Source organism: Chiloscyllium punctatum, chromosome X, assembly GCF_047496795.1.
Source record: "Chiloscyllium punctatum isolate Juve2018m chromosome X, sChiPun1.3, whole genome shotgun sequence".
Lineage (NCBI taxonomy): Eukaryota > Metazoa > Chordata > Chondrichthyes > Orectolobiformes > Hemiscylliidae > Chiloscyllium > Chiloscyllium punctatum.
The window spans coordinates 25,858,039-25,872,566 of NC_092791.1; positions in this window are offsets into that span (position 1 = coordinate 25,858,039).

Sequence of the window (14,528 nt, forward strand, 5' to 3'; positions counted from 1 at the left end):
AAAACAGCATGTTTCCTTTAAAAAAAATGTCTTTTTCCTCCCTTTCTCCTGTCCGCACCCATTCTGGCCTACATCTGGCTCCAGAGTCCCAGCAACATAGTTAACTCCCAACTTCCCCTCAGCAACAGTCACCACCACCTTCTCGAGGGCAACAAACGTTGGCTGTTTTTTTGACGCCCATGTCCTGTGAATAGGAGCTAACTTTGCCAGAGTCTGGAGTTGTCGGGCAGTGTCAAAGGAGCCCTGAGCGAACAGCCCCTCCCAAAGACCAGTGACGCTGAGGTCAATTACGTCCACCCCCCCCATGTCGCAACAGAAACAGGCCATTCGGCCCACCTAGTGTTTATTCTCCACGTGAAACGTCTTCATCGAACCATTCCTGTTGTTGTTTTGGATCTTCAGCGTTCTTTGTTTATCCTTCCTGTGGCCCCATCAGCATGATCCTTCTGTGGTCCTACCAACAAACAGCAGGGCTACGCCCTCAATCTGTACAGAACGGGCCTCAGAGATGGCATGGAGCTGGATTTGACAATAAACAGATAATATTATGAGATCAAACATTAGCAGGGGAGCTGTCAGCATTCCAAGAACTGTGTGTGTTGTAAGAGCGTGGTACAAACGTGTGAGGCGATGTTTTTTTTAGTTTGATTACACCACCACAATAGCGTCAACAAATGGAAAAGACAAAGTTTTGTCAATCAATGGCCCTTGGCGTGTTGATGTGATATTTTAACATGATCCATTTATTTTGGTCAGGAAAGATTAGATTTCATCCACTTCTGGAAGGTAAGGACGGATTTGCCCAAAGGTTGGCTAAGACCGGCTCCTGGGAATGATGGGATTGTCCTGTCTTTGTCTCCATTTCCTGGAGTTTAGAAGAATGCGAAATGACCAAATTGAAACAATTACATTTCTGAAGAGGCGTCATGGTATTGAGAGGATATCTCCCCTGGGGAATGTAGAACACAGGACACGGTGACCAAATCGGGGGCGGCCATTTTGGACAAAGGTGAGGCGAGATTTCTTCCCTCAGAGGGTGGTGAATCTTTGGAATTCTCTACCTCGGGGAGGGGGGGCACATGGAGGCTCGGACATTGAAGATATTTAAGTCGAGATGGTTAGATCTTTGGGCACTAAGTGAATTGAGAGATTATGAGGAAAGGTGATGTTGGCATGATCCACATGGAGGGGTTGAGCAGACTGAGTGGAAGGTTCCAAATGGATGTTGAACAAATGTGACGCAATGACATAGATATTCCACTAGGTGTCTTGAGAGACCAAGCAAATCTCAGGCACTTTTAATACAAACACAGAAAACAAAAATGAGTCAGTCAGGCCACATCTGAGGAGAGAGGGCAAGAGTTCATAGGTCAGGCTATGAGCCATTCACCAGACCGTTATAATATTGCTTTGGCCCCTGGTTGTTGAGACTTGCAACAGTCTGGCCGTTTCGGAATCATCAGGAGGAGTGTTAATGGACTTTATTCCCAGGTATCCCCCTTAGCTGGGCTGAAGGTTAACCTTCCTGAATACGTTTGACACACTGACAGAGCAGGTGGGATTTGAACTGAGAGCTTCCAAGGCCAGAGGCATTGACATTGCCACCACCCCACCGAAGGCCTTGAATGCCAGCCTTGTATGAATACGAACTGTGCTTTGGAAGCTGGTCATCATCATTGTGTCAAATTGCTCTCTGATTGAATCCTCAAAGTCAATGGAACCATCCTGACTACAAGACCCTGTTTAAACGCAGCTCTCATTCTGAGCAAAAGCCTCCTACCTCCCTGTATTTCATGCAGCTTTTGAAAATCCCGTCCATTTTAGTTTATAAACTGGCTGGGTTTAATTTGTCGAGGAACGGATGTCCAAAATATGAATCTGACAATTTATTCCACTTCATTGACTGGGTAGGTGGCGTGGGTGGGACTGAAGTGTGGGAGGAGTTTGAAGACTGAGTTAGTTAATAAACTCTGTTTGTAAAAGCTTGGGTCCGGTTTGACACAAACTATCCCACACCACCCTGGGCTGAAAGGCCAGGTGGGGAATGGATGGTTGGATGGCCCAGGTAGGCCAGAAGCAGCACATCCATTGATAAGAAAGGGAACACAGAGAGGCCAGCCGAACATGACAAATGAGATGGGAGAGTGATCAATGCACAAGTGGAGGGGAGCACTAAAAGTGAATCAGGAAAAGGGGAGGAGGGGGACAGTGATCATGAGGGAAACTTCCACACTGACAAGAGGAGCACATTTTTGGGAGGTTTTTGTTCTTTTAAACGACCGTATTGGTTAGTGTCAATATTTGTAACATTCCACAGGATTCCACTGTTGGGACTTTCTGTATTTATGAACCTTGGCTCAATCATATCTTTAAATGACATTGTCTCAAATGTGCTCCTTCCCCTCACTTTATTCCTGATTGAGCAAGGCCAGTCAGCCCATCTCTCCAGGCCTCCTCATTGCAACATGGAGAAAACTCAAGGGCTTTTGGACCCATTACCTGATTTTTAAAAATTCATGTAACACATTGATCTGTGCGAGAGTGTGTGTGTGTGTGAGAGAGATAGAGTGTGTGTTTGTGTGTGAGAGAGAAAGAGTGACTGTGTGAGAAAGAGAGTGTGTGTGAGAGAGAATGTATGTGTATGTGAGAGAGTGGGAGTGTGTGTGTGTGAGTGAGTGTGTGTCTGTGTGAGTGAATGAGTGTGTGTGTTTGAATGTGTCTGTGTGTGTGTTTCTGTGTGTGTGTGTGTGCATCTGTCTGCATGTGTCTGTGTGAGTGAATGAGTGTGTGTTTGAATGTGTCTGTGTGACAGTGTCTGTGTGTGTGTGCATGTGTATGTCTGTCTGCATGTGTCTGTGTGAGTGAATGAGTGTGTGTTTGAATGTGTCTGTGTGACAGTGTCTGTGTGTGTGTGCATGTGTATGTCTGTCTGCATGTGTCTGTGTGAGTGAATGAGTGTGTGTGTGTAAGAGAGGGAGTGTGCGTATGTGTGTGAGCGCGCATGTGTGTGTAAGTATCTTCAAGGCAGTCAGTTGAGTCCGTAGTGTGGGTCATTTACAATTGCTGGAGGTGACACACATTTCACCTGCAGGTACCTGTTCTGTGCCTTGCAATGTTTTGGAATGATCCAGCCCATGGCTCCCCCATTCTGTTTTCCGCTGGCTACTGTTAACCTGGCGGTCACCATGCTTTTCGTCTACAGTACAAATCGTTATGATGGTTCGAAATGGGGCATTCGTGCATTTGTCCTGATGAGTGCAGGATGACAGGTTTGTCACCATGTTCCTCTTCCCCTTGCCCTTGAAAGGCTTGTGCCATGCCCATATAAGCCACGTATTTATGGCGTGGATCCGTGCAATACAGCAATGAACTCTGAAAGAGGACAAAAGCACTGGAGTTAAAACACTGAACTGAATTGAAGACTCTTTGTCTCCATGAGCTCAGGGTGTGTTGGTCAGGAAATGGAGCTCAAACTCTTCAGTGTCTCAGAGGCCCAGGCGGTGGGTGGTTTGTCTGAAACACAGAGCTCAGTTCTACACCATGTGCGGTAAATAATGCTTAACAAAGACAGAGAAAATCAGATCCAGTCTGGGTCCTCCTGTATCTGTTCCATCCTGGGCTGAATCCAAGGAAAATCTTTTGATATACGTTCCAGCCACACATCCGGTTATTTGGAGTCATTTTGGAAACTAGGCTTTATCTGCGTCCGATGCAGGCGTTTGTCATTGTACATTGATTTTCACGGTCACCTTTCAATAAAGGGCAGTGTGGTGTTTGTGTTTCAACAAGGAAGGAAGGCAAATGGAATATTGGCTTCTGTCACTGACGGAATAGTGTTATAGTGGGGAAGTGGTGCTGTAACTGTACCAGGCATGTGAGAGACCGCACTTGGGAGAACTGCATACACTTACAGACCCTGTACTTGAGCAGGGATGCAGCTACATTGAAGGAGCTTCACTCAATTGACTCCAGAGCTGAGAGGTCTGTCTCATGAAGAGAGGTTGAGCAGTTTAGGCCTGGAGTTCAGAGCAATGAGATGAGATCTAATTGAGGGATATTAGATGTGAAAGGGGATTGACAGAGAAGATATACAGGGGAACGTCGACTACCTGAACGTGATGGGCAGGCACTATTTTGTTCCGATAATCGATTATTCGGTTAATCGATTAATTGCCTTTCCTCTGGGACTCGGCGTTTTTAAAGTCTGCTCCCCGTCCAGGAGACTAGCAGCAGCACACAGTGAGACCCCGCTCTGCCCCCCCCAACCCCATCGCCCAACCCCACTCCCCCGTTGTCCAACCCCACACCCCTGTCCCCAAACCCTAACACCGCTCCCGTCCCCCAAACCTGCCCCCCCAACCCCATCCAACACTGCTCCCCCGTCCCCCAACCCCATCCAACACTGTCCCCCCGTCCCCCAACCCCATCCAACACTGCCCCCCCGTCCCCCAACCCCATCCAACACTGACCCCATCCCCCAACCCCATCCAACACTGACCCCATCCCCCAAACCCATCCAACACTGCCACCCCGTCCCCCAACCCCATCCAACACTGCCCCCCCGTCCCCCAACCCCATCCAACACTGTCCCCGTCCCCCAACCCCATCCAACACTGTCCCCCCGTCCCCCAACCCCATCCAACACTGTCCCCGTCCCCCAACCCCATCCAACACTGCCGCCCTGTCTCCCAACCCCATCCAACACTGTCCCCGTCCCCCAACCCCATCCAACACTGCTCCCCCGTCCCCCAACCCCATCCAACACTGCCCCCCCGTCCCCCAACCCCATCCAACACTGCCGCCCCGTCTCCCAAACCCGCCCCCCAACCCCACCCAACACTGCTCCCCCGTCCCCCAACCCCATCCAACACTGCCGCCCCGTCTCCCAAACCCGCCCCCCAACCCCATCCAACACTGCCCCCCCGTCCCCCAACCCCATCCAACACTGTCCCCGTCCCCCAACCTCATCCAACACTGCCCCCCCGTCCCCCAACCCCATCCAACACTGTCCCCGACCCCCAACCCCATCCAACACTGTCCCCCCGTCCCCCAACCCCATCCAACACTGCCCCCCCGTCCCCCAACCCCATCCAACACTGCCCCCCCGTCCCCCAACCCCATCCAACACTGCCGCCCCGTCTCCCAAACCCGCCCCCCAACCCCACCCAACACTGCTCCCCCGTCCCCCAACCCCATCCAACACTGTCCCCGTCCCCCAACCCCATCCAACACTGTCCCCCCGTCCCCCAACCCCATCCAACACTGTCCCCGTCCCCCAACCCCATCCAACACTGCCGCCCTGTCCCCCAACCCCATCCACACTGCCCGCCTGTCTCCCAACCCCATCCACACTGCCGCCCCGTCTCCCAAACCCGCCCCCCAACCCCACCCAACACTGCTCCCCCGTCCCCCAACCCCATCCAACACTGCCGCCCTGTCCCCCAACCCCATCCACACTGCCCGCCTGTCTCCCAACCCCATCCAACACTGCCGCCCCGTCCCCCAACCCCATCCAACACTGCCGCCCCGTCTCCCAAACCCGCCCCCCAACCCCACCCAACACTGCTCCCCCGTCCCCCAACCCCATCCAACACTGACCCCGTCCCCCAAACCTGCCTCCCAACCCCATCCAACACTTCACCCCGTCCCCCAAACCCGCCCCCCAACCCCATCCAACACTGCCCCCCATCCCCCAAACCCGCCCCCAACCCCATCGAACACTGTCCCCGTCCCCCAACCCCATCCAACACTGTCCCCCCGTCCCCCAAACCTGCCCCCCAACCCCATCCAACACTGCCCCCGTCCCCCAACCCCATCCAACACTGCTCCCCCGTACCCCAAACCCGTCCCCCAACCCCATCCAACACTGCCCCCCCGTCCCCCAAACCCGCACCCCAACCCCATCCAACACTGACCCCGACCCCCAAACCCGCCCCCAATCTCATCCAACACTACCCCCCGTCCCCCAAACCTGCCCCCCAACCCCATCCAACACTGCCCCCCGTCCCCCAAATCCGTCCCCCAACCCCATCCAATACTGCCCCCCGTCCCCCAAACCTGCCCCCCAACCCCATCCAACACTGCCCCCTGTCCCCCAACCCCATCCAACACTGCCCCCATCCCCCAAACCCGTCCCCCAACCCCATCCAACACTGCCCCCTGTCCCCCAAACCTGCCCCCCAACCCCATCCAACACTGCCCTCCGACCCCTAAACCTGCCTCCAACCCCATCCAACACTGCCCCCCATCCCCCAAACCCGCCCCCCAACCCCATCCAACACAGCCCCCTGTCCCCCAAACCCGCCCCCCAACCCCATCCAACACAGCCCCCTGTCCCCCAAACCCGCCCCCAACCCCATCCAACACTGCCCCCGTCCCCCAAACCCCAACACAGTCCCCCACGCCCCTGCCCCTCAACCATCCAACACCTCCCCCCCCACCTCCTTCATGCCCCTATCCAACACCGCGCCCCCCACCTCCTTCATGCCCCTATCCAACACCGCGCCCCCCACCTCCTTCATGCCCCTATCCAACACCTCCCCCCCCACCTCCTTCATGCCCCTATCCAACACCGCGCCCCCCACCTCCTTCATGCCCCTATCCAACACCGCGCCCCCCACCTCCTTCATGCCCCTATCCAACACCGCGCCCCCCACCTCCTTCATGCCCCTATCGAACACCGCGCCCCCCACCTCCTTCATGCCCCTATCCAACACCGCGCCCCCCACCTCCTTCATGCCCCTATCCAACACCGCGCCCCCCACCTCCTTCATGCCGCTATCCAACACCTCCCCCCCCACCTCCTTCATGCCCCTATCCAACACCGCGCCCCCCACCTCCTTCATGCCCCTATCCAACACCGCGCCCCCCACCTCCTTCATGCCCCTATCCAACACCTCCCCCCCCCACCTCCTCCCGCCTGTTGGAGAGGTATGGAGAGCGGGCAGGAGGGTGGAGTTCAGGCCGAGTTAAGATCATATGAAATGGCGGAGCAGGCTTAAAGGGCTGAACAGCCTCCTCCTGCCTCCACGTTCTTTCATTCATAACCACAGTGTTTGTACCTGGTACATCATGGGCCTGGCACTTCCAACCACCAGAACAGTGACTGCATTCTGAGGCTGCCAACAGGTTGGCACACATGGGTCACCAATTGTGCTCATTGGGTTCAGGTGTGTGAGCAAATTGGCCACACTTTGGGTGTGTCACTGAGTTACATTGCAGAATATTTAATCTCAATGCCAACCTGGCTAAGTAATTTGCCCACAGGTGTCATGGGCAGAGGCATAAACGCCAGCTGATGGATATCAAAAGGAAACAGGATTTTCTTCAATTCATTCACAGGATGGCAATATCACCCATTTCTTACCCATCCCCAATGCCCTTCCGAAAGTTATGGTGAATTGTCTTCTTGATTAGAACTGAGGAGCTTTCTGGGTCATTTCAGAGTCAACCATGGGCAGGACTCACATATAGACCAGACCAGGCAAGGACAGATTTCCTTCACATTACTGAACCTGATGAGCTATACTAGCATTTTTCTTATTGATCCCTATAACTAGCTGATTTGAAATTCCCCAATTACCTTGAGGTGAACATAAATCTCTGGATTACGAGTTCGGTTCCATACCCAGAACCCACGAGCTGTGCTATCTATTCCCCACCGTGGAGTGAACAGGGGGCCCCTGGTACAGCCCCTCCAGCTGCTATCCTGCTGAATCCCTCAGGAGGTCAAGGAAAACCGTCTAGAAGGAAGTTAGGCCCAACCTGCTCCAGCACGAGTCTCAAAGGCCAGCCAGAAACCGACTGGATTTTTCAGCTCTGCGACCTGGGGAAACGAGACCAGGAATCAGTGATAAATCATCGACACAGGACTGCTACATTAGTGTCTGTGCGTGGGTCTGTCTGTGAAGGGGGTATGTGTGTGTGTATGTGTCTATGTTTCAGGGTGTGTGTGTAGTGTATGTGAAATGTGTCTGTGTGTGTGTCTGTGGGTGTAGGGTGTGTGTGTGTGTGCCTCTTTCTCTGTGTGTTTCTCTCTGTGTATATGTCTGCCTGTGTGTGTGTGCGCACGCCTCTGCCTGTGTGTGTGTGCGCCTCTGCCTCTGCATGTGTGCCTCCGCCTGTGTGCGCGTGCCTGTGTGTGCACCTCTGCCTGTGTCTGTGTGCCTCTGCCTGTGCGCACCTGTGTGTGTGCACCTCTGCCTGTGCGCCTCTGCCTGTGCGCGCGCCTCTGCCTGTGTGTGCGCACGTGCCTGTGTGTGCGTGCCTCTACCTGTGTGTATGTGCCTCTGCCTGTGTGTGTGTGTGCGCACGCGCCTGTGTCTGTGTGCCTCTGCCTGTGTGTGTGCGTGCACGCACCCGTGTGCCTCTGCCTGTGTGTGCGCACGCACGCGCCTGTGTGCCTCTGCCTGTGTGTGCGCACACACCTGTGTGCGTGCCTCTGCCTGTGTGTGTGTGCACCTGTGTGTGTGCCTTTGCCTGTGTGTGTGCCTGTGTCTGTGTGTCTCTGCCTGTGTGTGTGTGCGCCTCTGCCTGTGTGTGTGCGTGCACGCACCCGTGTGCCTCTGCCTGTATGTGTGTGCCACTGCCTGTGTGTGTGCGCGCATGCATCTATGCCTGTGTGTGTGCGCCTGTGTGTGTATGCCTCTGCCTGTGTGTGTGTGCACCTCTGCCTGTGTGTTTGTGCCTCTGCCTGTGTGTGTGCGTTTGTGTGTGTGTACGCACACGCCTGTGCCTATGTGCCTCTGCCTGTGTGTGTGCCTCTGTCCGTGTGTGCCTGTGTGTGTGTGCCTCTGCCTGTGTGTGCCTCTGTCTGTGTATGCCTGTGTGCGCGCGCGCACGCGCCTGTGTGCCCCTGCCTGTGTGTGCACGCCTCTGCCTGTGTGTGCGCACACCTGTGTGTGTGCCTCTGCCTGTGTGTGTGCGCCTCTGCCTGTGTGTGTATGCCTCTGCCTGTGTGTGTGCGCATGCCCCTGTGTGTATGCCTCTGTCTGTGTGCGCTTGCGCCTGTGCCTCTGCCTGTGTGTGTGTGTGCCTGTGCGTGCGCACATGTGCCTGTCTGTGTGCCTCTGCCTGTGTGTGTGCCTCTGCCTGTGTGTGCACGTGCCTGTGTGTGCATGCCTCTGCCTGTGTCTGTGGGCCTCTGCCTGTGTGCCTCTGCCTGTGTGTGCGCACGCGCCTGTGACTGTGTGCCTCTGCCTGTGTGTGTGCCTCTGCCTGTGTGTGTATGTGTGTGTGTCTCTGCCTGTGTCTGTGGGCCTCTGCCTGCGTGTGTGCGCGCATGTGCCTGTGTGTGTGTGCCTCTGCCTGTGTGTGTGCGCGCATGTGCCTGTGTGTGTGTGCCTCTGCCTGTGTGTGTATGTGTATGTGTGGGCCTCTGCCTGCGTGTGTGCACGCATGTGCCTGTGTGTGTGTGCCTCTGCCTGTGTGTGTGCGCGCATGTGCCTGTGTGTGTGTGCCTCTGCCTGTGTGTGTGCGCGCATGTGCCTGTGTGTGTGTGCCTCTGCCTGTGTGTGTATGTGTATGTGTGGGCCTCTGCCTGTGTGTGTATGTGTATGTGTGGGCCTCTGCCTGTGTGTGTGCGCGCATGTGCCTGTGTGTGTGTGCCTCTGCCTGTGTGTGTATGTGTATGTGTGGGCCTCTGCCTGTGTGTGTATGTGTATGTGTGGGCCTCTGCCTGTGTGTGTATGTGTATGTGTGGGCCTCTGCCTGCGTGTGTGCGCGCATGTGCCTGTGTGTGTGTGCCTCTGCCTGTGTGTGTGCGCGCATGTGCCTGTGTGTGTGTGCCTCTGCCTGTGTGTGTATGTGTGTGTGTGCCTCTGCCTCTGCCTGTGTGTGTGTGTGCCTCTGCCTGAGTCTGTGGGCCTCTGCCGGTGTGTTTTTGTGTGTCAGTTGGTTTGTGGGGCTGTGTGTTTATATCTGTTGCAGTCTGTTGATAATAGGATTTGTGTGTGGGGTCTCAGCAGGGACAGTGTCACAGGAAAACCACGAGGGAGCCAGGCCTTGTTTCTGTTCCAGCTGGAATACTGAACCTGCTCCACATTTTAAGCTGCTGTGCACATTCCAATGGGGAAGGGGAATGAAACTGTTGGATTTCCGCAACTCCTTCCTGCTGCCTCTGCACAAACTCCATCTCAACCAGCTTGGCAGAAAGCCCAGCTTTAAATCTCAGTGTCTCTCCTGATCCGTGGTTTGGATTTCTTTCCTTTGTTTAAATTAGCCGTCCCTTCATGTCCTACCGTTGAATGCACTGGTTCCTTTAGGAGTGACTTGGCTCTCTGCTGCTTTCTCAGGCCAAGCCTCCACAGTAAAACACCTGGCATTCCCTCTCTCTGCTCCATTGATAACCATTTCACAGTGAGCCAATACAGAGCAGAGTATCTGGCATCTCATTCTCAAAGATGGCAGAGTTGCTTTGAGTGTCCCTGGGCTGAGAGGAATGGGACCAGTATTTTCTGTTTGGTGCCCACCAAGGCGGGCACACAGGCAGGCCGGGAGGGGGGGGCATGATGGCCTGGTGGATTGTTAATCCAGAGACCCAGGTAATGCCCTGGGGATCCAGGTTGGACTCCTGCCATGGCCAAAGGTGTATTTTGAATTCAATAAGAAAAAAAAACTGGAATTAAGAGTCTAATTCCGTGGATCCACTGTCAGGAAAACCCCATCTGGCTCACAAGTGCCCTTTCAGGAAGGAAACTGCCATCCTGGTCTGGCCTACATGTGACTCCAGACCCACAGCAATGTGGGGTTGACTCCTAACTGCCCCCTGGGCACTTAGGGATGGGCAATAAATGCTGGACCTAGCCAGCGATGCCCTCAATTTAAAAAGTACCCCAGTGTGATCTTGGCACCAAGACTGTGCCCAGGGATTGGTGCCTGGTGAGGCGCCCGTCAACTGCTTCACTCAGTAATTTTAAGAGGATAAGAGTAAGTGGCAGACTAGCAAAGGCTTGGTTTGGCTGGTACCATGCCAGCCACTGCCAGCTCCCAAGGTCCAGGGTTCAACTCCCACTCTGGGGCTTGAACCCAACCATGGAGCTCTCTGGAGGGGTCCGGGTTATCATTGGACGGCTAGTCTCTCAGACACAGTGGGAAATTGAGTCCTTATCACGGACGTTAAAGGCTCCTGGGCACTATTCCGAAGAAGGGCACCGGATGACATTTATCCCTTGAGCAGGAAAAGCAAACGATCACATCACTACAGGTGGAAGCTGGTTTCTCCATTCCAACACTTTAGAAAATGCCTCATTTGCTATAAAGATGCCATGAGGATGGGGAACGGCGCTATCATAATGCAAGCCTTTCCCTTCTTTCTTGGAGAAGTGAAGATGGAGGGGAAGCATGCAAGGGCTCCAACAATGAAGGTTCACTCTCTCAAAGCGACCTTGAATTTGGCAGGGTGTCACGGAAATCCATCTGTGCACACATTCAATCTACACTGAGCTGGGGATGGCACCGTTGGAGAGAAAGTATCAGGACTCACTGGGGCTAAAGCTGGAGACCTGGTCTCCACACAGTGCCCTCTGCTGGGAAGTGGACGTGGAGAGATGGGGGGGAGGGGGGAAGCAACGGCGGGATGGAGCTTGTCTCTGAAGCCTCTCCTGTAAGAGGAACAACCAGCAGCGACAGTTCTTCCATCTGGAACGGTCACTCAGCCTTGGACAGTAACCCTGGCACGTTTACCTGTCGGTATACCCTGGCACCAGACTCTGACACGTTTACCTGTCGGTACACCCTGGCACCAGACTCTGACACGTTTACCTGTCCGTACACCTTGGCACCGGACTCTGACACGTTTACCTGTTGGTACACCCTGGCACTGGACTCTGACACGTTTACCTGTCGGTATACCCTGGCACCAGACTCTGACACGTTTACCTGTTGGTACACCCTGGCACCAGACTCTGACACGTTTACCTGTCCGTACACCCTGGCACCGGACTCTGACACGTTTACCTGTTGGTACACCCTGGCACTGGACTCTGACACGTTTACCTGTCGGTATACCCTGGCACCAGACTCTGACACGTTTACCTGTCTGTACACCCTGGCACCGGACTCTGACACATTTACCTGCTGGTACACCCTGGCACTGGACTCTGACACGTTTACCTGTCGGTATACCCTGGCACCAGACTCTGACACGTTTACCTGTCTGTACACCCTGGCACCAGACTCTGACATGTTTACCTGTCTGTACACCCTGGCACCAGACTCTGACACGTTTACCTGTCTGTACACCCTGGCACCAGACTCTGACACATTTACCTGTTGGTACACCCTGGCACCAGACTCTGGCACATTTACCTGTTGGTACACCCTGGCACCTCCAAACTTCCACTGTTCATAGTGAGTTTTGAGAAAAGTTGTAGCTTAGGTTGAGGTTCTGGATGTAGGTTTGCTCACTGAGCTGGAAGGTTTATTTTCAGAAGTTTCGTCACCCTACTAGGTAACATCATCAGTGGGCCTCTGGGTGAAGCACTGGTGGTGTGGCCCGCTTTCTCTATTTATATGTTTGAGTTGGTAATGTCATTTCCTGTGGTGACATCATTTCCTGTTCTCTTTCTCAGAGGGTGGTAATGGGGTCCAAGTCAATGTCTTTGTTGATAGAGTTCCGGTTGGAATGCCATGCTTCTAGGAATTCGCGTGTGTGTCTCTGTTCGGCTCCAGCTTCACTGTTATATTCAGAGAATCCCGACAGTGTGGAAGCAGGCCATTCAGCCTATTGGGTCCAACCTGACCCTCAATCCCTGTAACCCCTACATTTCCCACGGCCAATCCTCTTAACCTGCATAGCTTCGGAGTGTGGGAGGAAACCGGAGCACTCGGAGGAATCCCAAGGCGGGGGCTGTGCAAACTCCACACAGTCGCCCCAGGCTGGAATCAAACCTGGGTCCCTGGTGCTGTGAGGCAGCCACCGTGACAAGCTCTGTTCAGCCATTACCCCGTGCCTGCTCCCAGTCTGGCAATGCTTTGGGATAAACTGCTGATCCTTTGTTTTCCTGTGGCATCTTTGCTTAAACTATGAAAGACTTCCACGTAAAACTATTCCCCATTTCTTTATATAGCCGAATCACAGCCCTACTCAAAAAAACGTCCGAAATCTGGACAGATAAACAAGACTGACTTCCAAAAAATGAAACCAGACAGATCCAACACACCACGCTTCTACGGATTACCCAAAATTCACAAACCAGGAGCCCCCCAACCACCTCAGACCCATAGTCTCGCTACCTGGAACACCAACTTACAGACTGGCCAAGCTGCTACACCAAACACTAAAACACTGAGTAGAAGACTCACACCACTCCATCCACTCCACCCAAGAATTCCTGAGGACCATCAAAGACACTAAGATAGAAGAGGATGAAATCATGGTCTCCTTTGATGTTACAGCCCTGTTTACATCAATCAACATTAACCTGGCCAAGGAAACACTGACTACATTATTAGAAGATCCAAAGACACATACACCAAACACACCATCTTCATCAGCAAGGACAGTGGGCCTATGCCTTACCACCCACTTCACCTACAACAACAAATCCTACAGACAAACCAAAGGAACACCCATGGGATCTCTGACATCAGGGTTCTTAGCAGAGGCAGTAATGCAGACACTTGACCAAACAGCTCTGCCAACCATCCAACCCAAACTTTGGATCTGCTACGTGGATGACACCTTTGTCATCATTCAACAAAACAAGTTCGAGGAAGCCTTCAAGAGCATCAATAATGCCCTTATTGGCATAAAATTCACTAAACAGGAGGAAAATAACAATAAATTGCCATTCCGAGATGTCACAGTAGAGCGAACAGCCAATGGGGAACTTCAAACCAGCGTCTACAGGAAAATAACACAAACAACACAGACCAAATATTGAACTACAGAAGCAATCATCCCAACACCCACCAATGAAGCTGCATCAGAACATTATTTCAACGAGCCACCACACACTGCAGCACAGAGGAACTACGCAGAGCAGAGGAAAAATCACCGATACCGTGTATTCAAAAAGAATGGGTACCCAATGAACACAGTCCGCCGATTTCTCAGCAACAAACCCAATCAATAAGACAAAACACATCCGGGAACCCTAACCACTCTCCCCTACATCAAAGACATCTCAGAAATGACTGCCAGACTACTCAGACCCCTTGGCATCATGGTAGCCCACAAACCCACCAACACACTAAAACAGCAGCTAATGAACTTGAAAGACCCTATACAGACAACAAGCAAAACTAATGTCATTTACAAAATATCGTGCAAGGACTGTAACAAACACGACATTGGACAAACTAGCCACAAAAAGACATGACCGTCTCTCACTAGTATCCTTCCATACAGATGAGGAAGGACACCACTTTGACTGGGACAGCAACACATTTTTCAGCTCTGAGCTCCAGCATCTGCAGTCCTCACTTTCTCCACATCCATCCTAGGACAAGCCAAACAGAGACTCGCACGAGAATTCCTAGAAACATGGCATTCCAACCAGAACTCGAGGAACAAACACATCGAGTTA